Here is a 27063-nt window from a genome sequence, read left to right on the forward strand (position 1 = left end):
AACAATTCAATAGTTGACCAAAAAATTCTAGTCAAAAATGCTACGGTACTCACACAAATATTCAATGCTTGAACACCCGAGCAAGCCGCCGAGTAAGATGATGTCATCTAAATCACATATCTTGGATGCCTCTTGATCATTCAACAAGAGAAAGATGCTCAATTATATGGACACAAAGGCAGAAACGAAGTAGTACAATTATGCAATTTCTCAAAGTAGACTATTGGTACGGCAATCTTCACGACTAATGTGAATGCGAAACCGCTACAAGGTGACGTTTTTGATGACGTTATTGCACACAAAAACGAATCCCATAGAACCCACAGAAATGTTTTCAAACGTACTGATACATAATTTATTATATTTTCATATTTATTATGTTTAATCTTCATTATGAGCTCATTCAAATAATTAGTGTTGTAATTTATTAGTAGGTACACATTTTGTTACTATTTTGGGTATTTTGGAATGCGTAAGAACGAATTAAAATAATTACTATTGTTTTTTATTGTAAAAATGGTACTCAAACACATCTGTAGTCAAACACCAATCCTGAATGAATTATGTTCGACTTCCGAGATATCACTTGGGACAATGAGTTAAAAAACATCTCTTCCTTTTGTTGATAATTGCTGGCTGAATATTGTGCTGAATGATGAATATCTTTTGAACAGGCATCACATATATTCAATATTTTGAATTTTTTAATATTTAGGTTTATGTGGTGACTTTGATGGACAAGAAACGAATGATTTCAAAACTCCCCAGAATTCTATTGAAGTTAATGAAATTACATTTGTCAACTCATGGAAGGTAAATACTTCAAAATATACTAATGAAAGATTTGTTAATGCAAAATAAAATACTGACAAAATTTTTGCAGACTTATCTTTCTGGTAGTAATGCAGTTGGTGCTCTTACTGATATGTGTGCTTATAATGGACATCGAAAATACTGGGCAGAGAGGAAATGTGCTATCATCACAGGAAGTGTGTTCGCTGTAAGTACTGTTTCCTTTTGTAGTAACATTGTAATCTCCACAGTAAAATCTGTGATGATGATAGCATTACCTCCATGGATGCACATTTAGCTAATTGTTGATAAAATTCTATCAATATCATGTAGTAGATGTACATTGACATTTTCTAGGTGTTAAAGATTAAATCTCCTACTCTGGGTGATTCCAATGGCTAGTTTTTGTTTCCATTTTAAATTCAAGACACATGGTCATGGCATAACAGAAACAAGAATCGAATGTATGCCATTAGTTTTTTCCAAACATGAAATTTTTTTTACTAAATAAATATAACTTATAATTCAATTAATTCTGCAAGAAAAATATGTGAAACATCCTACTGCAATGAAGTGTTTATCAATGCTCCAGCACATAATCAACCCTCACAGGATACAGAGGGTAATCAGAGGTGCGATGGCGAGAGCATTCTTAACGCTTAGCACAATGCGCCACCCCACCAAGCTAAGAATTTATTGAACTTGATTCACATCTTCTTTTGTGCAGCCTTGCCATTCTTTAGTGCCTCCTCTTAACTACTATGATGCATGTGTATATGATGCATGCGGATGTGACATGGGAGGAGATTGTGAATGTGTCTGTACAGCTATCCATGCATATGCACAAGAGTGCAATCGATATGGTGTTCACATATACTGGAGATCACAGAGCATGTGTCGTAAGTGATTTGTAATATATTCTCAAATATGTTTTTTAGTCAAAATATCATCCAACATAATCTGGTATTGATAGATAGCATATGAATTTTGGGGTAGATTGTTGTACAATAAAACAATTTTAAAACAGAATTAGATATCTCATGCGAAAATTCTCACAATAACTTTTAAGCCAATACGAAGTTTTTGTAAGATCCACTTTTTGATTTATTTGTTTGTATCTGTATTATTCTGCAGCACTCATGTGTTACGGTAAGAGCAGAGATTATGAACCATGCATATCTGCGTGTCCAAAAACTTGCAGTAACTACAATGAATATGAGCGTATATCGGCTGGGTGTGAATATGCTTGTGTGGAAGGATGCAGTTGTCCCGACGGAACAGTGAGTCATTAGTTTTTTATTATTATTGTAGAGTGGGAAAATTATACATTACACATAAATAATTACAGATGTTAATTTTTTTTCATTTTTACTGTTAAGACTGGAGAATTATTTGCATGTATCTTGCACTTTTGCATTGAATTGAATGAAAACAACCTTACAATGTTTATTTTATTTACCATTTTCAAGGTTACAAGTTCTGATGGACAAGTTTGTGAACCACTCGACTCTTGCGTATGCCAAGTAGTTGATGGAGTTGCATATTCTGATGGTGATAAGATAGAATCAATGTCTGATGAGTGTAGAAGCTGGTAATTAATACTTTATTATCTTAAACGAAATGTGAATTTTAAGACATGATCCCACACATATGTAACCTAATGCAATTGAAAATATTTTACTACAGTTATTGCATGGACAGAGCGATACATTGTCTCGGGTTTGCATGTGATCATGGTGGAATATTTATTGGAAAAGACAAAAGTATACTATAAATTATATCAGTTTTTTGAATATTTCTCTTGGAGAATGCAATTTAAACCTTTGCTTGTTTATTTAGATTTATTCAATGTTTTAGTTGAATATGTTTTGAAATTTTGTAGTAGAATTTGGCTTTTTTAATATCGCTGGAAGAAACACAGTTTGGGAGTTTTTGATGGAATAGAATAATAAAAATTTATAAATGGGCTTGAACATATTTTTTTTCATGATAAATTTTGAGCATACTGAATTTATGTATTTAAATATATTTATGAATGTGATGAAATTTTGGTTTTATCCAAGTTAGAAAATAATTACTGGATGATTCCTGCAACTGAAGTAAGTTTTACTTTGTTACATAGAGTACATTTAGTATTTATTTTGAGCCCATAATCTTTCTCAATTTGGAAATGTAGAAGTCCATAATCATATTTATAAATTGAACAATTTGAGACAATCTGACTTGGAACGTGTTAAGGTTGAAGATTCTTTTCTACTGATCACATTACATTTCAATATGCAATAATTGGATTGGAAAGGCAGACAACATTTGAAATGTCTTTTTGAGAGAGAATTTATCTTTTTTATTATCTTCATTAAACGTTAATAGTTTGCAGTTTGTTGCATTTTTCTGTTATTTTAGGTGACCTTGCCGGTGGTATGTCAGTGATTGGAGAGTTCAATTTTAAACCGGCTGAATTAACACCTGCTCTGTGTGAAGATTTGAAAGTTAATTTAGTTGGTGGGAAATCTATTTTTATGGTTATCTGTAATTTGCAAAATATTATATTCAGGTTTTGAAACAACTGAGGCATTTGCCAGTATTTAAATAAAACAATCAAATATTGAAATTATGTATTTACGATGTTCATTGTGGAATGAAATTCAAGTAAATGGATGTTTAGGTGATTCTCAATATTTCAATAAAACTCATTAAAATCAATGTAAAAATATGCACATTTTATGGCCAATTCCCAAATATTTTCTTGTGACCATGTTGAGTATACTGTTATCATTCAATAGAAACATGCGGAAAGGATAATATGAAAAGCTGTTCATTACGATGCAATCAGCTGTGTCAATCATACCGTTCTACAACATTTCAATGTGCATTTTCAAAGGCTGATGCATGCATTGATACTTGTGGGGAAAATTTCATAACATGTCCTCCAGGATATGTTCTGAGAGATACACAGACATGTATCAAAGAATCTGATTGCTCTTGTACAATTCCTGATGGTACTAACATTGCAGTGAGTGGCCTAATATTTTTTATTATTATTAGTGCTTTTAGTGTTCTATATTATAAGTGCTTCCAAAGCAATGTCAAGAAGATTACTTATTTGAAATATATCGAGGTTTTTGTATTTTGTCTATTGCACAGCCTTTTCCTGGTTTTGGACTCATTCAATTTTAGTTCAATTAATCAACTCTTTTTGTTTATGGATCTCTTACTTTTTTAAGTTTGTTTTGTTGAATTTTGATAATGAGCTAATGGCATCAATGTTTCTGCAAACATGCATTATTAAATACATCCTGATGTACTTAAGAAGAGCTTAATCATGTTATTTTTTGTTAATGTATTCTAAGTATACTATGCCGAGATTTTCATCATTTAATTTATGCAGACATGGATTTATATGATTTATAACTTTTAAAAAATTACTACTGCTTTATTGCTATTGAAATCACATCCGCAAGCACGCGAATATATTGAGACCAGATTGAGATTGTATGAAAATATCGCACTGTATTTTGTGGATATGAAAAACTTTCTGATACCAATATTTCCATATAAATACATTGACTTTTCTAGCCTGGGCAAGTTCGAAATGACCATGAAGCCTGTATACGATATCATTGCTGGAATAACATTCTCACTGATGAAATTCTGATTGGTTGTAATCCTTCATCAAGTTTTGCTGCTTTGCTAGCTTCACAGATGCAAGATGTAAATGCTGCAGGACTTATTACTAAATCGGGCATTTCTAGCAATGCTGCCAACTACAATATTTCTGTCGGCATTGATAATGGTCTATTCTTTCTACCTGGTCATATGAATTTTGGATCAACGACTGATGAAAAAAATAATCTAAAGAGTTTATCAACTGCTGGAGTATCCATTGATGCAGATACTAGCGCCGGTATTTCTGTTGGATTCTTTAAAGAACCTAATGGTGCTTCAACAAAACATGTAACAATTGAGGATGGAACAGCATTTTATAAAGCTGCCTCTCAATTTGATGCTAAGGCAGACTACACCAATGCAGAAAAGGCTGTTATAGATACAGATGGGCTTTTGTCTATTACTGAAGATATTGGAGTGAGCATGTTTCACGATGCTGAATTTGTTGCTAAAAGGAAAAATAAACAATATGGAAAAGCATTTGGCAGGTTAATGAGCTTAAAAGATGATGCCACAGCAGTAGCTGTGGCCGAATCCGCGGCTGCACTAAGAGCAGCAATAATAGATGACGCAGCCTGTTGTATTGATGAGTCAGGTCTAGAACGTCAGTTTGGTGAGTCTTGGAATTACGCGAAAGATTCTTGTGATACTTGCACATGTTACAATGCTGGTGATATACAATGTGTTAAAAAGCTGTGTGATGCTTATCCAGTATGTCCAGATGGATACTTTGTCATTGAAGAAGTTGTTGACAATTGTTGTCACTCATACAGGATTGTAAAACAGGATTGTGATATTTCCAAGTGCACTTCCAGTCTCCCAAAATGTTCTCTTTATGAAGAAGTTGTATCAACGCCTCTATTAGGCAATGATTGCTGTAGCAGCTATGAATGTAGATGTAACCCAAGTCGATGCCCTAACTTGGGTGATCCCGCTTGTCCAAGTGGCAGTGTTCGGATAGTCGTAGAACCAGAACAATGCTGTCCCATAGCTAAATGCGTTGAAATCAATAAAGTTTCTGCGTCTGATGGTAACAGTGTTGGATTTTTTGGAGGAAGCTTCCTAGGTGGACTCAAAGATATTACTGATAGATTAAAAGATTCAGGTGCATTATTGGCAGAAATAACAGAAGATGCTGAAGTTTCTGCAGGTTTGGTCTCCAGAAAATCAGATATTAGTGGATCTGGTAGTGAATTTAGTGATTTTCATAAAGATTTGTTTCATCCAGCCCATATTGAAATATTAGGCGCTGAGCAAAAATTTACTGATCATTCAAAACTTGGAACCCACAGCAAGTCAGCAGAAGACCAAGATGCCTCCTCATTATTGGATTTCACAAAACTGATTTCATCATCTGCAGAAAAGCAATTCAGATTTGCTGGAGAAGGAAGCATGAAGAGTTCTGATGATTTAACAGAAAAGGCTGCAAACTTTGGTACTTCTATGGGATCAAATTCAAATGAACAAGCTGATATTCTTGTTGCCTCTGAAGCCAGCTTGTGTTTGGACGATTCTGGTATAGAACACTCGTTTGGCGAAAGCTGGTTTAAAAATGGGAATCCCTGTGTGGTATGCTCTTGTGTAGATACAAACATGGAACAATGCATACAGAGAGAATGTATGACTCCTCCTATTTATGTTCCGAAAGGATTTAAAGTTACTGAAGGAAAGATAGATGATTGCTGTGTGGAGTATAACTATATACCAAATGACTGTGACACATCGCTATGTCCATTCTCTCCACTATCATGTGGCATTTATGAGACATGCAAGACATATACTCTCAACAAATGCTGCTTCACGTATGAATGCATTTGTGATGAGTCTAAATGCCCCCAATTGAATGACCTGGCTTGTCCAACTGGTAGCTCAAGAATTGTTCTTGATCAAAACCAATGCTGCGCAGTAGGAAAATGTGTATATGATAATGAAAATTCAGCTCAAAATGGGGCTTTAATCTACTCGGCTATAACAGATGGAAACCGCCTTGGATTTGGAATGGGTAAAAGTGATTTTAAATCATCTCTTGATCTTACTGCAGATAATATCATCCGTACTGAATCATCTGCATTAAATGATTATGGGGATAAAAGTGACTCAACGGCAGTTGATGGAAATATTCGTGGTGGAACTGTGGTTTTTACATATAGTCCAGGTGAAACAATGATGGACTTAAAATCAATAGCGCATGCTGGAGCTTTACAAAAAGAGTTGAATTCTAACTCGAATATTCTGACAGATAATGATGATGCAGCATTTTTCCTAAATAATTTGAATACTGAAGGAAAGTTTGAATGGACAGGGATGATTGACAATATTCAAAATCAGATTTCATCTGTTTCTAAACAAAAAAATGGTGCCCAAGTTAAATCTTCATTGTTATCTGATGTGGTCAGCTCAATTGAGGTAATGACAGAAGCGGATGCATGCGTAGATTCATTTGGAGTGAGTAGGTACTTTGGTGAGAGTTGGATGGATGGAAAAAATAAATGTTTAGTCTTTACATGCAAAGATATTGGCATTGTTATACCAAACGAAATAAAATGTCAAGATGCCCCTGTACCTGGCTTGAATGAAAAAGTTGTGACGTATCATTCTGATGCTTGTTGTGCTGTATATTCTATTGTACCCATAAATTGTGATACATCATTTTGTCAATTTCAACCTATAACTTGTGCTATTCATGAAAAAATTTTGTCATATCGACTGGATGAATGTTGTTCTTCATTTGAATGTGTATGCGATGAGAAAACCTGTCCTGTTCTCGGAAATCCCAAATGCCCTGAAGGTAGTGATCGGAAAATACTTGAAAAGGAGACTTGTTGCCCAGTAGGGAAATGCCTGAGCGTACACTCAAACACTGCTTCTTCATCCAAGATTTTACATAGTTCAGGATTTCTTTTTCCAAATCATGCAATTACTGAACATAAGGAGAGTTATCCTGATAATATAGACTATGAAATTGCGACTGGAAAACTTGGGAGTGCTGGCCTCCATTTACTGAACAATTTTAAAGATGTAGGTGATGATAGCAATCTGGGATTACTTTCAAGTAACTTTCAGTATATTCCAGATTCAACTGGACATTTTGAAATAAACAAGTTGACTTCCGGCTCAACGAATGGCAATAGGGATTGGTTGACAGGGAGCACAGGAACCATGCATGGACATTCAGTAGTTGTTGATAATTTGGGATTTATCATTAAGGGTGAGGGTAAGACACAGAAAAAAAAAGTGATATCCCTTGATACTGACATATACAGCAAACCAATATTGGGCTCGACCTCAGGAATTACTTCAGAGGTCACTGATCAGTTGGAAATTGTTAATGACAATATAATATGTAATGGAGAAGATGGAATTCAGAGAATTTTTGGTGAATGCTGGTATGGGCATGGAAACCCCTGCGAAGTGTGTACTTGTCAAGATACAAATGAAATCAAATGTATACAGAGAGAATGTGATCTATATCCATCTACACCAGATGGACATATGGTAGTAGAAGAAAGAGCAGATGATTGCTGCTTTGCCTTTCGCATTGTGCCAGAGCATTGTGACATAGGGAGTTGCAAAGATTTTGCACCAATATGTAATTTTTATGAAGATTTAATAAGTTATCCAGTAGATGCGTGTTGCAGTACATACGAATGCAAATGCAATACATTAAAATGTATCAACATTGATAATGCGCCATGCCCACAAGGCAGCATAAGAATGGAAATTTCTAGTGATTCTTGTTGTTCTAATAAAAAATGTGTTAAAGTGTTTGGGACAAAAAGCAAAAATTTAATGCAATCAGCAAGTGGAATAATTTCACTCAACAATGGAAAATTCTCAATGTATGGTGATGAATATGGACGCCATGACAATGACATGATGGTGAAACTTGCTGAAGATTCTGAATTGAATGCAGATGTCTTTTCTAAGGGCTCTATCTCAGCTGATGCTAAAGTTGCTACAGGAAAAAGAGACGGAGGTTATATAGGCGTCAACTTTGATCAAGGATCTTCTACATTTAAATTAGGTTCTTCAGGCATGGTAGACGCGAATCTTAATGTGTTTAGTGGAATAATGGAAAGCAAAGCCAATGCTCATGCTACTTCGAATGGTGATATGGAAATAATCATGAAAGGTGGCAAATATGATTTTTTTGGTGGTTATGATAAGTACGATAATCTTGATGCAAATATGGACATCAGTGCAGAACAACTGATTCATGCTACAGCAATGGCAAAAGGTGGATTGACAGCAGATATATCATCAGCTTATGATCAAAGCAGTGGAAATGCGTTTTATGGTATTTATGAAGCTCCTGACAGCATTATTTCATTGGAAAGTGACAGTTTAGGTACTGCCTCTGCGTCTCGTAAAGCTGGCAGTCATGTTATGTATAGTAAAGCCAATGCTAAGGCTTCGATGGGTGGAATAATCTCCGTCGATGGTGGAAAATTCTCAATCTATGGTGATAAATATGGCCATCATGACAATGACATGATGGTGAAACTTGCTGAAGATTCTGAATTAAATGCTGATGTATTTTCTAAAGTCTCCTTCTCAGCTGATGCTAAAGCCGCTGGAGGAAAAAGAGACGGAGGGTATATAGGCGTCAACTTTGACCAAGGATCATCTACATTTAAATTAGGTTCTTCAGGCATGGGAGATGCGGATCTTAATGTTTTTAGTGGAATAATGGGAAGCAAAGCCAATGCCCATGCTACTTTGAATGGTGATATGGAAATAATCATGAACGGCGGCAAATATGATTTTATTGGTGGTTATGATAAGTACGATAATGTTGATGCAAATATGGACATCAGTGCTGAACAACTGGTTCAAGCCACAGCAATGGCAAAAGGTGGATTGACAGCAGATGTATCATCTGCATATGATGATCGCACTGGTAACCAGTTTTATGGTATTTACGAAGGTCCTGACAGCATTATTTCATTGAAAAGTGACAGTTTAGGTGGTGCCTCTGCATCTCATATGGCTGGCATTCATGATATGTTTGGTAAAGCCAATGCTAAGGCTTCGATGGGTGGAATAATCTCAGTTGACGGTGGAAAATTCTCAATGTATGGTGATGAATATGGACACCATGACAATGACATGATGGTAAAACTTGCTAAAGATTCTGAATTAAATGCTGATGTATTTTCTAAAGGCTCCTTCTCAGCTGATGCAAACGTCGCTGGAGGAAAAAGAGACGGAGGTTATATAGGTGTCAACTTTGACCAAGGATCATCTACATTTAAATTAGGTTCTTCAGGCATGGGAGACGCGGATCTTAATGTTTTTAGTGGAATAATGGGAAGCAAAGCCAATGCTCATGCTACTTCGAATGGTGATATGGAAATAATCATGAACGGCAGCAAATATGATTTTATTGGTGGTTATGATAAGTACGATAATGTTGATGCAAATATGGACATCAGTGCTGAACAACTGGTTCAAGCTACAGCAATGGCAAAAGGTGGATTGACAGCAGATGTTTCATCTGCATATGATGATCGCACTGGTAACCAGTTTTCTGGTATTTACGAAGGTCCTGACAGCATTATTTCATTGAAAAGTGACAGTTTAGGTGGTGCCTCTGCATCTCATATGACTGGCATTCATGATATGTTTGGTAAAGCCAATGCTAAGGCTTCGATGGGTGGAATAATCTCGGTTGACGGTGGAAAATTCTCAATGTATGGTGATGAATATGGACACCATGACAATGACATGATGGTAAAACTTGCTAAAGATTATGAATTAAATGCTGATGTATTTTCTAAAGGCTCCATTTCAGCTGATGCTAAAGTCGCTGGAGGAAAAAGAGACGAAGGTTATATGGGTGTCAACTTTGACAAAGGATCATCTACTTTTAAATTAGGTTCTTCAGGCATGGGAGACGCGAATCCTAATGTTTTTAGTGGAATAATGGGAAGCAAAGCCAATGCTCATGCTACTTCGAATGGTGATATGGAAATAATCATGAACAGCGGCAACTATGATTTTATTGGTGGTTATGATAAAAACGATAATGTTGATGCAAATATGGACATCAGTGCTGAACAACTGGTTCAAGCTACAGCAATGGCAAAAGGTGGATTGACAGCAGATGTATCATCTGCATATGATGATCGCACTGGTAACCAGTTTTATGGTATTTACGAAGGTCCTGATAGCATTATTTCATTGAAAAGTGACAATTTAGGTGGTGCCTCTTCATCTCATATGGCTGGCATTCATGATATGTTTGGTAAAGCCAATGCTAAGGCTTCGATGGGTGGAATAATCTCAGTTGACGGTGGAAAATTCTCAATGTATGGTGATAAATATGGCCATTATGACAATGACATGATGGTGAAACTTGCTGAAGATTCTGAATTAAATGCTGATGTATTTTCTAAAGGCTCCATCGCAGCTGATGTTAAAGTCGCTGGAGGAAAAAGAGACGGAGGGTATAGAGGCGTCAACTTTGACCAAGGATCATCTACATTTAAATTAGGTTCTTCAGACATGGGAGACGCGGATCTTAATGTGTTCAGAGGAATTATGGGAAGCGAAGCCAATGCTCATGCTACTTCGAATGGTGATATGGAAATAATCATGAACGGCGGCAAATATGATTTTTATGGTGGTTATGATAAGTACGATAAAGTTGATGCAAATATGGACATCAGTGCTAAACAACTGGTTCAAGCTACAGCAATGGCAAGAGGTGGATTGACAACAGATCTATCATCTGCATATGATGATCGCACTGGTAACCAGTTTTATGGTATTTACGAAGGTCCCGATAGCATTATTTCATTGAAAAGTGACAGTTTAGGTGGTGCCTCTGCATCTCACATGGCTGGCATTCATGATATGTTTGGTAAAGCCAATGCTAAGGCTTCGATGGGTGGAATAATCTCGGTTGACGGTGGAAAATTCTCAATGTATGGTGATGAATATGGACAACATGACACTGACATGATGGTAAAACTTGCTAAAGATTCTGAATTAAATGCTGATGTATTTTCTAAAGGCTCCATCTCAGCTGATGCTAAAGTCGCTGGAGGAAAAAGAGACAGAGGTTATATAGGTGTCAACTTTGACCAAGGATCATCTACATTTAAATTAGGTTCTCCAGGCATGGGAGACACGGAACTTAATGCTTTTAGTGAGATATTGGGAAGCAAAGCCAATGCTCAGGCTACTTCGAATGGTGATATGGAAATAATCATGAACGGCGGCAAATATGATTTTATTGGTGGTTATGATAAGTACGATAATGTTGATGCAAATATGGACATCAGTGCTGAACAACTGGTTCAAGCTACAGCAATGGCAAAAGGTGGATTGACAGCAGATGTATCATCTGCATATGATGATCGCACCGGTAACCAGTTTTATGGTATTTACGAAGGTCCTGACAGCATTATTTCATTGAAAAGTGACAGTTTAGATGGTGCCTCTGCATCTCATATGGCTGGCATTCATGATATGTTCGGTAAAGCCAATGCTAAGGCTTCTATGGGTGGAATAATCTCAGTTGACGGTGGAAAATTCTCAATGTATGGTGATGAATATGCACACCATGACAATGACATGATGGTAAAACTTGCTAAAGATTCTGAATTAAATGCTGATGTATTTTCTAAAGGCTCCTTCTCAGCTGATGCAAAAGTCGCTGGAGGAAAAAGAAACGGAGGTTATATAGGTGTCAACTTTGACCAAGGATCATCTGCATTTAAATTAGGTTCTTCAGGCATGGGAGACGCTGGTCTTAATGTTTTTAGTGGAATAATGGGAAGCAAAGCCAATGCTCATGCTACTTCGAATGGTGATATGGAAATATTCATGAACGGCGGCAAATATGATTTTATTGGTGGTTATGATAAGTACGATAATGTTGATGCAAATATGGACATCAGTGCTGAACAACTGGCTCAAGCTACAGCAATGGCAAAGGGTGGATTGACCGCAGATGTAACATCTGCATATGATGATCGCACTGGTAAACAGTTTTATGGTATTTACGAAGGTCCTGACAGCATTATTTCATTGAAAAGTGACAGTTTAGGTGGTGCCTCTGCATCTCATATGGCTGGCATTCATGATATGTTTGGTAAAGCCAATGCTAAGGCTTCGATGGGTGGAATAATCTCGAGTGACGGTGGAAAATTCTCAATGTATGGTGATGAATATGGACACCATGACAATGACATGATGGTAAAACTTGATAAAGATTCTGAATTAAATGCTGATGTATTTTCTAAAGGCTCCATCTCAGCTGATGCTAAAGTCGCTGGAGGAAAAAGAGACGGTGGGTATATAGGCGTCAACTTCAACCAAGGATCATCTACATTTAAATTAGGTTCTTCAGACATGCGAGACGCGGATCTTAATGTGTTTAGTGGAATTATGGGAAGCAAAGCCAATGCTCATGCTACTTCGAATGGTGATGTGGAAATAATCATGAAAGGTGGCAAATATGATTTTATTGGTGGTTATGATAAGTACGATAATGTTGATGCAAATATGGACATCAGTGCTGAACAACTGGCTCAAGCTACAGCAATGGCAAAGGGTGGATTGACCGCAGATGTAACATCTGCATATGATGATCGCACTGGTAAACAGTTTTATGGTATTTACGAAGGTCCTGACAGCATTATTTCATTGAAAAGTGACAGTTTAGGTGGTGCCTCTGCATCTCATATGGCTGGCATTCATGATATGTTTGGTAAAGCCAATGCTAAGGCTTCGATGGGTGGAATAATCTCGAGTGACGGTGGAAAATTCTCAATGTATGGTGATGAATATGGACACCATGACAATGACATGATGGTAAAACTTGATAAAGATTCTGAATTAAATGCTGATGTATTTTCTAAAGGCTCCATCTCAGCTGATGCTAAAGTCGCTGGAGGAAAAAGAGACGGTGGGTATATAGGCGTCAACTTCAACCAAGGATCATCTACATTTAAATTAGGTTCTTCAGACATGCGAGACGCGGATCTTAATGTGTTTAGTGGAATTATGGGAAGCAAAGCCAATGCTCATGCTACTTCGAATGGTGATGTGGAAATAATCATGAAAGGTGGCAAATATGATTTTATTGGTGGTCATGATAAGTACGATAATCTTGATGCAAAAATGGACATCAGTGCAGAACAACTGGTTCAATCTACAGCAATGGCAAAAGGTGGATTGACAGCAGATATATCATCAGCTTATGATCAAAGCAGTGGAAATGCGTTTTATGGTATTTATGAAGCTCCTGACAGCATTATTTCATTGGAAAGTGACAGTTTAGGTAGTGCCTCTACATCTCATAAAGCTGGCATTCATGATATGTTTGGTAAAGCCAATGCTAAGGCTTCGATGGGTGGAATAATCTCCGTCGATGGTGGAGAATTCTTAATGTATGGTGATGAATATGGCCATCATGACAATGACATGATGGTGAAACTTGCTGAAGATTCCGAATTAAATGCTGATGTATTTTCTAAAGGCTCCTTCTCAGCTGATGCTAAAGCCACTGGAGGAAAAAGAGACGGAGGGTATATAGGCGTCAACTTTGACCAAGGATCATCTACATTTAAATTAGGTTCTTCAGGCATGGGAGACGCGGATCTTAATGTTTTTAGTGGAATAATGGGAAGCAAAGCCAATGCCCATGCTACTTCGAATGGTGATATGGAAATAATCATGAACGGCGGCAAATATGATTTTATTGGTGGTTATGATAAGTACGATAATGTTGATGCAAATATGGACATCAGTGCTGAACAACTGGTTCAAGCTACAGCAATGGCAAAAGGTGGATTGACTGCAGATGTATCATCTGCATATGATGATCGCACTGGTAACCAGTTTTATGGTATTTACGAAGGTCCTGACAGCAGTATTTCATTGAAAAGTGACAGTTTAGGTGGTGCCTCTGCATCTCATATGGCTGGCATTCATGATATGTTTGGTAAAGCCAATGCTAAGGCTTCAATGGGTGGAATAATTTCAGTTGACGGTGGAAAATTCTCAATGTATGGTGATAAATATGGCCATTATGACAATGACATGATGGCGAAACTTGCTGAAGATTTTGAATTAAATGCTGATGTATTTTCTAAAGGCTCCATCTCAGCTGATGCTAAAGTCGCTGGACGAAAAAGAGTCGGAGGGTATATGGGTGTCAACTTTGACCAAGGATCATCTACATTTAAATTAGGTTCTTCAGACATGGGAGACGCGGATCTTAATGTGTTTAGTGGAATAATGGGAAGCAAAGCCAATGCTCATGCTACTTCGAATGGTGATATGGAAATAATCATGAACGGCGGCAAATTTGATTTTATTGGTGGTTATGATCAGTACGATAATGTTGATGCAAATATGGACATCAGTGCTAAACAACTGGTTCAAGCTTCAGCAATGGCAAAAGCTGGATTGACAGCAGATGTATCATCTGCATATGATGATCGCACTGGTAACCAGTTTTATGGTATTTACGAAGGTCCTGACAGCATTATTTCATTGAAAAGTGACAGTTTAGGTGGTGCCTCTGCATCTCATACGGCTGGCATTCATGATATGTTTGGTAAAGCCAATGCTAAGGCTTCAATGGGTGGAATAATCTCAGTTGACGGTGGAAAATTCTCAATGTATGGTGATAAATATGGCCAATATGACAATGACATGATGGTGAAACTTGCTGAAGATTCTGAATTAAATGCTGATGTATTTTCTAAAGGCTCCATCTCAGCTGATGCTAAAGTCGCTGGACGAAAAAGAGTCGGAGGGTATATGGGTGTCAACTTTGACCAAGGATCATCTACATTTAAATTAGGTTCTTCAGACATGGGAGACGCGGATCTTAATGTGTTTAGTGGAATAATGGGAAGCAAAGCCAATGCTCATGCTACTTCGAATGGTGATATGGAAATAATCATGAACGGCGGCAAATATGATTTTATTGGTGGTTATGATCAGTACGATAATGTTGATGCAAATATGGACATCAGTGCTAAACAACTGGTTCAAGCTTCAGCAATGGCAAAAACTGGATTGACAGCAGATGTATCATCTGCATATGATGATCGCACTAGTAACCAGTTTTATGGTATTTACGAAGGTCCTGACAGCATTATTTCATTGAAAAGTGACAGTTTAGGTGGTGCCTCTGCGTCTCATATGGCTGACATTCATGATATGTTTGGTAAAGCCAATGTTAAGGCTTCGATGAGTGGAATAATTTCAGTTGACGGTGGAAAATTCTCAATGTATGGTGATAAATATGGCCATTATGACAATGACATGATGGCGAAACTTGCTGAAGATTCTGAATTAAATGCTGATGTATTTTCTAAAGGCTCCATCTCAGCTAATGCTAAAGTCGCTGGACGAAAACGAGTCGGAGGGTATATGGGCGTCAACTTTGACCAAGGATCATCTACATTTAAATTAGGTTCCTCAGACATGGGAGACGCGGATCTTAATGTGTTTAGTGGAATAATGGGAAGCAAAGCCAATGCTCATGCTACTTCGAATGGTGATATGGAAATAATCATGAACGGCGGCAAATATGATTTTATTGGTGGTTATGATCAGTACGATAATGTCGATGCAAATATGGACATCAGTGCTAAACAACTGGTTCAAGCTTCAGCAATGGCAAAAGCTGGATTGACAGCAGATGTATCATCTGTATATGATGATCGCACTGGTAACCAGTTTTATGGTATTTACGAAGGTCCTGACAGCATTATTTCATTGAAAAGTGACAGTTTAGGTGGTGCCTCTGCATCTCATACGGCTGGCATTCATGATATGTTTGGTAAAGCCAATGCTAAGGCTTCAATGGGTGGAATAATCTCAGTTGACGGTGGAAAATTCTCAATGTATGGTGATAAATATGGCCAATATGATAATGACATGATGGTGAAACCTGCTGAAGATTCTGAATTAAAGGCTGATGTATTTTCTAAAGGCTCCATCTCAGCTGATGCTGAAGTCGCTGGAGGAAAAAGAGTCGGAGGGTATATTGGCGTCAACTTTGACCAAGGATCATCTACATTTAAATTAGGTTCTTCAGGCATGGGAGACGCGGATCTTAATGTGTCTAGTGGAACTATGGGAAGCAAAGCCAATGCTCATGCTACTTCGAATGGTGATATGGAAATAATCATGAACGGCGGCAAATATGATTTTATTGGTGGTTATGATAAGTACGATAATGTTGATGCAAATATGGACATCAGTGCTGAACAACTGGTTCGAGCTACAGCAATGGCAAAAGGTAGATTGACAGCAGATGTATCATCTGCATATGATGATCGCACTGGTAACCAGTTTTATGATATTTACGAAGGTCCTGACAGCATTATTTCATTGAAAAGTGACAGTTTAGGTGGTGCCTCTGCATCTCATATGACTGGCATTCATGATATGTTTGGTAAAGCCAATGCTAAGGCTTCAATGGGTAGAATAATTTCAGTTGACGGTGGAAAATTCTCAATGTATGGTGATAAATATGGCCATTATGACAATGACATGAGGGCGAAACTTGCTGAAGATTCTGAAATAAATGCTGATGTATTTTCTAAAGGCTCCATCTCAGCTGATGCTAAAGTCGCTGGACGAAAAAGAGTCGGAGGGTATATGGGCGTCAACTTCGACCAAGGATCATCTACATTTAAATTAGGTTCTTCAGGCATGGGAGATGCGAATCTTAATGTGTTCAATGGAATAATGGGAAGCAAAGCCAATGTTCATGCTACTTCGAATGGTGATATGGAAATAATCATGAACGGCGGCAAATATGATTTTATTGGTGGTTATGATAAGTACGATAATGTTGATGCAAATATGGACATCAGTGCTGAACAACTGGTTCAAGCTACAGCAATGGCAAAAGGTGGATTGACAGCAGATGTATCATCTGCATATGATGATCACACTGGTAACCAGTTTTATGGTATTTACGAAGGTCCTGACAGCATTATTTCATTGAAAAGTGACAGTTTAGGTGGTGCCTCTGCATCTCATATGGCTGGCATTCATGATATGTTTGGTAAAGCCAATGCTAAGACTTCGATGGGTGGAATAATCTCAGTTGACGGTGGAAAATTCTCAATGTATGGTGATGAATATGGACACCATGAAAATGACATGATGGTAAAACTTGCTAAAGATTCTGAATTAAATGCTGATGTATTTTCTAAAGGCTCCATCTCAGCTGATGCTAAAGTCGCTGGAGGAAAAAGAGACAGAGGGTATATAGGCGTCAACTTTGACCAAGGATCATCTACATTTAAATTAGGTTCTTCAGGCATGGGTGACGCGGATCTTAATGTCTTTAGTGGAATAATGGGAAGCAAAGCCAATGCTCATGCTACTTCGAATGGTGATATGGAAATAATCATGAACGGCGGCAAATATGATTTTATCGGTGGTTATGATAAGTACGATAATGTTGATAAAAATATGGACATCAGTGCTGAACAACTGGTTCAGGCTACAGTAATGGCAAAAGCTGGTTTAACAGCAGATGTATCATCTGCATATGATGATCGCACTGGTAACCAGTTTTATGGTATTTACGAAGCTCCTGACAGCATTATTTCATTGAAAAGTGACAGTTTAGGTGGTGCCTCTGCATCTCATACGGCTGGCATTCATGATATGTTTGGTAAAGCCAATGCTAAGGCTTCAATGGGTGGAATAATCTCAGTTGACGGTGGAAAATTCTCAATGTATGGTGAGAAATATGGCCAATATGACAATGACATGATGGCGAAACTTGCTGAAGATTATGAATTAAATGCTGATGTATTTTCTAAAGGCTCCATCTCAGCTGATGCTGAAGTCGCTGGAGGAAAAAGAGTCGGAGGGTATATTGGCGTCAACTTTGACCAAGGATCCTCGATATTTAAATTAGGTTCCTCAGACATGGGAGACGCGGATCTTAATGTGTTTAGTGGAATAATGGGAAGCAAAGCCAATGCTCATGCTACTTCGAATGGTGATATGGAAATAATCATGAACGGCGGCAAATATGATTTTATTGGTGGTTATGATCAGTACGATCATGTTGATGCAAATATGGACATCAGTGCTAAACAACTGGTTCAAGCTTCAGCAATGGCAAAAGCTGGATTGACAGCAGATGTATCATCTGCATATGATGATCGCACTGGTAACCAGTTTTATGGTATTTACGAAGGTCCTGACAGCATTATTTCATTGAAAAGTGACAGTTTAGGTGGTGCCTCTGCATCTCATACGGCTGGCATTCATGATATGTTTGGTAAAGCCAATGCTAAAGCTTCAATGGGTGGAATAATCTCAGTTGACGGTGGAAAATTCTCAATGTATGGGGATAAATATGGCCAATATGACAATGACATGATGGTGAAACTTGCTGAAGATTCTGAATTAAATGCTGATGTATTTTCTAAAGGCTCCATCTCAGCTGATGCTGAAGTCGCTGGAGGAAAAAGAGTCGGAGGGTATATTGGCGTCAACTTTGACCAAGGATCATCTACATTTAAATTAGGTTCTTCAGGCATGGGAGACGCGGATCTTAATGTGTTTAGTGGAACTATGGGAAGCAAAGCCAATGCTCATGCTACTTCGAATGGTGATATGGAAATAATCATGAACGGCGGCAAATATGATTTTATTGGTGGTTATGATAAGTACGATAATGTTGATGCAAATATGGACATCAGTGCTGAACAACTGGTTCGAGCTACAGCAATGGCAAAAGGTAGATTGACAGCAGATGTATCTTCTGCATATGATGATCGCACTGGTAACCAGTTTTACGGTATTTACGAAGGTCCTGACAGCATTATTTCATTGAAAAGTGACAGTTTAGGTGGTGCCTCTGCATCTCATATGGCTGGCATTCATGATATATTTGGTAAAGCCAATGCTAAGGCTTCAATGGGTGGAATAATTTCAGTTGACGGTGGAAAATTCTCAATGTATGGTGATGAATATGGACACCATGACAATGACATGATGGTAAAACTTGCTAAAGATTCGGAATTAAATGCTGATGTATTTTCTAAGGGCTCCATCTCAGCTGATGCTAAAGTCGCTGGAGGGAAAAGAGACGGAGGGTATATAGGCGTCAACTTTGACCAAGGATCATCTACATTTAAATTAGGTTCTTCAGGCATGGCAGACGCGGATATCAATGTTTTTAGTGGAATAATGGGAAGCAAAGCCAATGCTCATGCTACTTCGAATGGTGATATGGAAATAATCATGAACGCCGGCAAATATGATTTTATTGGTGGTTATGATAAGTACGATAATGTTGATGCAAATATGGACATCAGTGCTGAACAACTGGATCAAGCTACAGCAATGGCAAAAGGTAGATTGACAGAAGATGTATCATCTGCATATGATGATCGCACTGGTAACCAGTTTTATGGTATTTACGAAGGTCCTGACAGCATTATTTCATTGAAAAGTGACAGTTTAGGTGGTGCCTCTGCATCTCATATGGCTGGCATTCATGATATATTTGGTAAAGCCAATGCTAAGACTTCGATGGGTGGAATAATCTCAGTTGACGGTGGAAAATTCTCAATGTATGGTGATGAATATGGACACCATGACAATGACATGATGGTAAAACTTGCTAAAGATTCTGAATTAAATGCTGATGTATTTTCTAAAGGCTCCATCTCAGCTGATGCTAAAGTCGCTGGAGGAAAAAGAGACAGAGGGTATATAGGCGTCAACTTTGACCAAGGATCATCTACATTTAAATTAGGTTCTTCAGGCATGGGAGATGCGGATCTTAATGTTTTTAGTGGAATAATGGGAAGCAAAGCCAATGCTCATGCTACTTCGAATGGTGATATGGAAATAATCATGAACGGCGGCAAATATGATTTTATTGGTGGTTATGATAAGTACGATAATGTTGATGCAAATATGGACATCAGTGCTGAACAACTGGTTCGAGCTACAGCAATGGCAAAAGGTAGATTGACAGCAGATGTATCATCTGCATATGATGATCGCACTGGTAACCAGTTTTATGGTATTTACGAAGGTCCTGACAGCATTATTTCATTGAAAAGTGACAGTTTAGGTGGTGCCTCTGCATCTCATATGGCTGGCATTCATGATATATTTGGTAAAGCCAATGCTAAGGCTTCAATGGGTGGAATAATTTCAGTTGACGGTGGAAAATTCTCAATGTATGGTGATGAATATGGACACCATGACAATGACATGATGGTAAAACTTGCTAAAGATTCGGAATTAAATGCTGATGTATTTTCTAAGGGCTCCATCTCAGCTGATGCTAAAGTCGCTGGAGGGAAAAGAGACGGAGGGTATATAGGCGTCAACTTTGACCAAGGATCATCTACATTTAAATTAGGTTCTTCAGGCATGGGAGACGCGGATCTCAATGTTTTTAGTGGAATAATGGGAAGCAAAGCCAATGCTCATGCTACTTCGAATGGTGATATGGAAATAATCATGAACGCCGGCAAATATGATTTTATTGGTGGTTATGATAAGTACGATAATGTTGATGCAAATATGGACATCAGTGCTGAACAACTGGATCAAGCTACAGCAATGGCAAAAGGTAGATTGACAGCAGATGTATCATCTGCATATGATGATCGCACTGGTAACCAGTTTTATGGTATTTACGAAGGTCCTGACAGCATTATTTCATTGAAAAGTGATAGTTTAGGTGGTGCCTCTGCATCTCATATGGCTGGCATTCATGATATATTTGGTAAAGCCAATGCTAAGACTTCGATGGGTGGAATAATCTCAGTTGACGGTGGAAAATTCTCAATGTATGGTGATGAATATGGACACCATGACAATGACATGATGGTAAAACTTGCTAAAGATTCTGAATTAAATGCTGATGTATTTTCTAAAGGCTCCATCTCAGCTGATGCTAAAGTCGCTGGAGGAAAAAGAGACAGAGGGTATATAGGCGTCAACTTTGACCAAGGATCATCTACATTTAAATTAGGTTCTTCAGGCATGGGAGACGCGGATCTTAATGTCTTTAGTGGAATAATGGGAAGCAAAGCCAATGCTCATGCTACTTCGAATGGTGATATGGAAATAATCATGAACGGCGGCAAATATGATTTTATCGGTGGTTATGATAAGTACGATAATGTTGATAAAAATATGGACATCAGTGCTGAACAACTGGTTCAGGCTACAGCAATGGCAAAAGCTGGTTTGACAGCAGATGTATCATCTGCATATGATGATCGCACTGGTAACCAGTTTTATGGTATTTACGATGCTCCTGACAGCATTATTTCATTGAAAAGTGACAGTTTAGGTGGTGCCTCTGCATCTCATACGGCTGGCATTCATGATATGTTTGGTAAAGCCAATGCTAAGGCTTCAATGGGTGGAATAATCTCAGTTGACGGTGGAAAATTCTCAATGTATGGTGATAAATATGGCCAATATGACAATGACATGATGGCGAAACTTACTGAAGATTATGAATTAAATGATGATGTATTTTCTAAAGGCTCCATCTCAGCTGATGCTGAAGTCGCTGGAGGAAAAAGAGTCAGAGGGTATATTGGCGTCAACTTCGACCAAGGATCATCTACATTTAAATTAGGTTCTTCAAGCATGGGAGACGCGGATCTTAATGTGTTTAGTGGAACTATGGGAAGCAAAGCCAATGCTCATGCTACTTCGAATGATGAAATGGAAATAATCATGAACGGCGGCAAATATGATTTTATTGGTGGTTATGATAAGTACGATAATGTTGATGCAAATATGGACATCAGTGCTGAACAACTGGTTCAAGCTACAGCAATGGCAAAAGGTAGATTGACAGCAGATGTATCATCTGCATATGATGATCGCACTGGTAACCAGTTTTATGGTATTTACGAAGGTCCTGACAACATTATTTCATTGAAAAGTGACAGTTTAGGTGGTGCCTCTGCATCTCATACGGCTGGCATTCATGATGTGTTTGGTAAAGCCAATGCTAAGGCTTCAATGGGTGGAATAATCTCAGTTGAAGGTGGAAAATTCTCAGTGTATGGTGATAAATATGGCCAATATGACAATGACATGATGGCGAAACTTGCTGAAGATTATGAATTCAATGCTGATGTATTTTCTAAAGGCTCCATCTCAGCTGATGCTAAAGTCGCTGGAGGAAAAAGAGTCGGAGGGTATATTGGCGTCAACTTTGACCAAGGATCATCTACATTTAAATTAGGTTCTTCAAGCATGGGAGACGCGGATCTTAATGTGTTTAGTGGAACTATGGGAAGCAAAGCCAATGCTCATGCTACTTCGAATGGTGATATGGAAATAATCATGAACGGCGGCAAATATGATTTTATTGGTGGTTATGATAAGTACGATAATGTTGATGCAAATATGGACATCAGTGCTGAACAATTGGTTCAAGCTACAGCAATGGCAAAAGGTAGATTGACAGCAGATGTATCATCTGCATATGATGATCGCACTGGTAACCAGTTTTATGGTATTTACGAAGGTCCTGACAGCATTATTTCATTGAAAAGTGACAGTTTAGGTGGTGCCTCTGCATCTCATATGGCTGGCATTTATGATATGTTTGGTAAAGCCAATGCTAAGGCTTCAATGGGTGGAATAATTTCAGTTGACGGTGGAAAATTCTCAATGTATGGTGATAAATATGGCCATTATGACAATGACATGATGGCGAAACTTGCTGAAGATTCTGAATTAAATGCTGATGTATTTTCTAAAGGCTCCATCTCAGCTGATGCTAAAGTCGCTGGACGAAAAAGAGTCGGAGGGTATATGGGGGTCAACTTTGACCAAGGATCATCTACGTTTAAATTAGGTTCTTCAGGCATGGGAGACGCGGATCTTAATGTGTTTAGTGGAATAATGGGAAGCGAAGCCAATGCTCATGCTACTTCGAATGGTGATATGGAAATAATCATGAACGGCGGCAAATATGATTTTATTGGTGGTTATGATAAGTACGATGATGTTGATGCAAATATGGACATCAGTGCTGAACAACTGGTTCAAGCTACAGCAATGGCAAAAGGTGGATTGACAGCAGATGTATCATCTGCATATGATGATCGCACTGGTAACCAGTTTTATGGTATTTACGAAGGTCCTGACAGCATTATTTCATTGAAAAGTGACAGTTTAGGTGGTGCCTCTGCATCTCATATGGCTGGCATTCATGATATGTTTGGTAAAGCCAATGCTAAGGCTTCGATGGGTGGAATAATCTCAGTTGACGGTGGAAAATTCTCAATGTATGGTGATGAATATGGACACCATGACAATGACATGATGGTAAAACTTGCTGAAGATTCTGAATTAAATGCTGATGTATTTTCTAAAGGCTCCATCTCAGCTGATGCTAAAGTAGCTGGACGAAAAAGAGTCGGAGGGTATATAGGCGTCAACTTTGACCAAGGATCATCTACATTTAAATTAGGTTCTTCAGGCATGGGAGACGCGGATCTTAATGTTTTTAGTGGAATAATGGGAAGCAAAGCCAATGCCCATGCTACTTCGAATGGTGATATGGAAATAATCATGAACGACGGCAAATATGATTTTATTGGTGGTTATGATAAGTACGATAATGTTGATAAAAATATGGACATCAGTGCTGAACAACTGGTTCACGCTACAGCAATGGCAAAAGCTGGATTGACAGCAGATGTATCATCTGCATATGTTGATCGCACTGGTAACCAGTTTTATGGTATTTACGAAGCTCCTGACAGCATTATTTCATTGAAAAGTGACAGTTTAGGTGGTGCCTCTGCATCTCATATGGCTGGCATTCATGATATGTTTGGTAAAGCCAATGCTAAGGCTTCAATGGGTGGAATAATTTCAGTTGACGGTGGAAAATTCTCAATGTATGGTGATAAATATGGCCATTATGACAATGACATGATGGCGAAACTTGCTGAAGATTCTGAATTAAATGCTGATGTATTTTCTAAAGGCTCCATCTCAGCTGATGCTAAAGTCGCTGGACGAAAAAGAGTCGGAGGGTATATGGGGGTCAACTTTGACCAAGGATCATCTACGTTTAAATTAGGTTCTTCAGGCATGGGAGACGCGGATCTTAATGTGTTTAGTGGAATATTGGGAAGCAAAGCCAATGCTCATGCTACTTCGAATGGTGATATGGAAATAATCATGAACGGCGGCAAATATGATTTTATTGGTGGTTATGATAAGTACGATGATGTTGATGCAAATATGGACATCAGTGCTGAACAACTGGTTCAAGCTACAGCAATGGCAAAAGGTGGATTGACAGCAGATGTATCATCTGCATATGATGATCGCACTGGTAACCAGTTTTATGGTATTTACGAAGGTCCTGACAGCATTATTTCATTGAAAAGTGACAGTTTAGGTGGTGCCTCTGCATCTCATATGACTGGCATTCATGATATGTTTGGTAAAGCAAATGCTAAGGCTTCAATGGGTGGAATAATTTCAGTTGACGGTGGAAAATTCTCAATGTATGGTGATAAATATGGCCATTATGACAATGACATGATGGCGAAACTTGCTGAAGATTCTGAATTAAATGCTGATGTATTTTCTAAAGGCTCCATCTCAGCTGATGCTAAAGTCGCTGGACGAAAAAGAGTCGGAGGTTATATGGGCGTCAACTTTGACCAAGGATTATCTACATTTAAATTAGGTTCTTCAGGCATGGGAGACGCGGATCTTAATGTGTTTAGTGGAATAATGGGAAGCAAAGCCAATGCTCATGCTACTTCGAATGGTGATATGGAAATAATCATGAACGGCGGCAAATATGATTTTATTGGTGGTTATGATAAGTACGTTGATGTTGATGCAAATATGGACATCAGTGCTGAACAACTGGTTCAAGCTACAGCAATGGCAAAAGGTGGATTGACAGCAGATGTATCATCTGCATATGATGATCGCACTGGTAACCAGTTTTATGGTATTTACGAAGGTCCTGACAGCATTATTTCATTGAAAAGTGACAGTTTAGGTGGTGCCTCTGCATCTCATATGGCTGGCATTCATGATATGTTTGGTAAAGCCAATGCTAAGGCTTCGATGGGTGGAATAATTTCAGTTGACGGTGGAAAATTCTCAATGTATGGTGATAAATATGGCCATTATGACAATGACATGATGGCGAAACTTGCTGAAGATTCTGAATTAAATGCTGATGTATTTTCTAAAGGCTCCATCTCAGCTGATGCTAAAGTCGCTGGACGAAAAAGAGTCGGAGGTTATATGGGCGTCAACTTTGACCAAGGATTATCTACATTTAAATTAGGTTCTTCAGGCATGGGTGACGCGGATCTTAATGTGTTTAGTGGAATAATGGGAAGCAAAGCCAATGCTCATGCTACTTCGAATGGTGATATGGAAATAATCATGAACGGCGGCAAATATGATTTTATTGGTGGTTATGATAAGTACGTTGATGTTGATGCAAATATGGACATCAGTGCTGAACAACTGGTTCAAGCTACAGCAATGGCAAAAGGTGAATTGACAGCAGATGTATCATCTGCATATGATGATCGCACTGGTAACCAGTTTTATGGTATTTACGAAGGTCCTGACAGCATTATTTCATTGAAAAGTGACAGTTTAGGTGGTGCCTCCGCATCTCATATGGCTGGCATTCATGATATGTTTGGTAAAGCCAATGCTAAGGCTTCGATGGGTGGAATAATCTCAGTTGACGGTGGAAAATTCTCAATGTATGGTGATGAATATGGACACCATGACAATGACATGATGGTAAAACTTGCTAAAGATTCTGAATTAAATGCTGATGTATTTTCTAAAGGCTCCATCTCAGCTGACGCTGAAGTCGCTGGAGGAAAAAGAGACAGAGGGTATATAGGCGTCAACTTTGACCAAGGATCATCTACATTTAAATTAGGTTCTTCAGGCATGGGAGACGCGGATCTAAATGTTTTTAGTGGAATAATGGGAAGCAAAGCCAATGCCCATGCTACTTCGAATGGTGATATGGAAATAATCATGAACGGCGGCAAATATGATTTTAATGGTGGTTATGATAAGTACGATAATGCTGATAAAAATATGGACATCATTGCTGAACAACTGGTTCACGCTACAGCAATGGCAAAAGCTGGATTGACAGCAGATGTATCATCTGCATATGATGATCGCACTGGTAACCAGTTTTATGGTATTTACGAAGCTCCTGACAGCATTATTTCATTTAAAAGTGACAGTTTAGGTGGTGCCTCTGCATCTCATACGGCTGGCATTCATGATATGTTTGGTAAAGCCAATGCTAAGGCTTCAATGGGTGGAATAATCTCAGTTGACGGTGGAAAATTCTCAATGTATGGTGATAAATATGGCCAATATGACAATGACATGATGGCGAAACTTGCTGAAGATTATGAATTAAATGCTGATGTATTCTCTAAAGGCTCCATCTCAGCTGATGCTAAAGTCGCTGGAGGAAAAAGAGTCGGAGGGTATATTGGCGTCAACTTTGACCAAGGATCATCTACATTTAAATTAGGTTCTTCAAGCATGGGAGACGCGGATCTTAATGTGTTTAGT

Source organism: Styela clava, chromosome 3 (genome assembly GCF_964204865.1).
Source record: "Styela clava chromosome 3, kaStyClav1.hap1.2, whole genome shotgun sequence".
Classification (NCBI taxonomy): Eukaryota; Metazoa; Chordata; class Ascidiacea; order Stolidobranchia; family Styelidae; genus Styela; species Styela clava.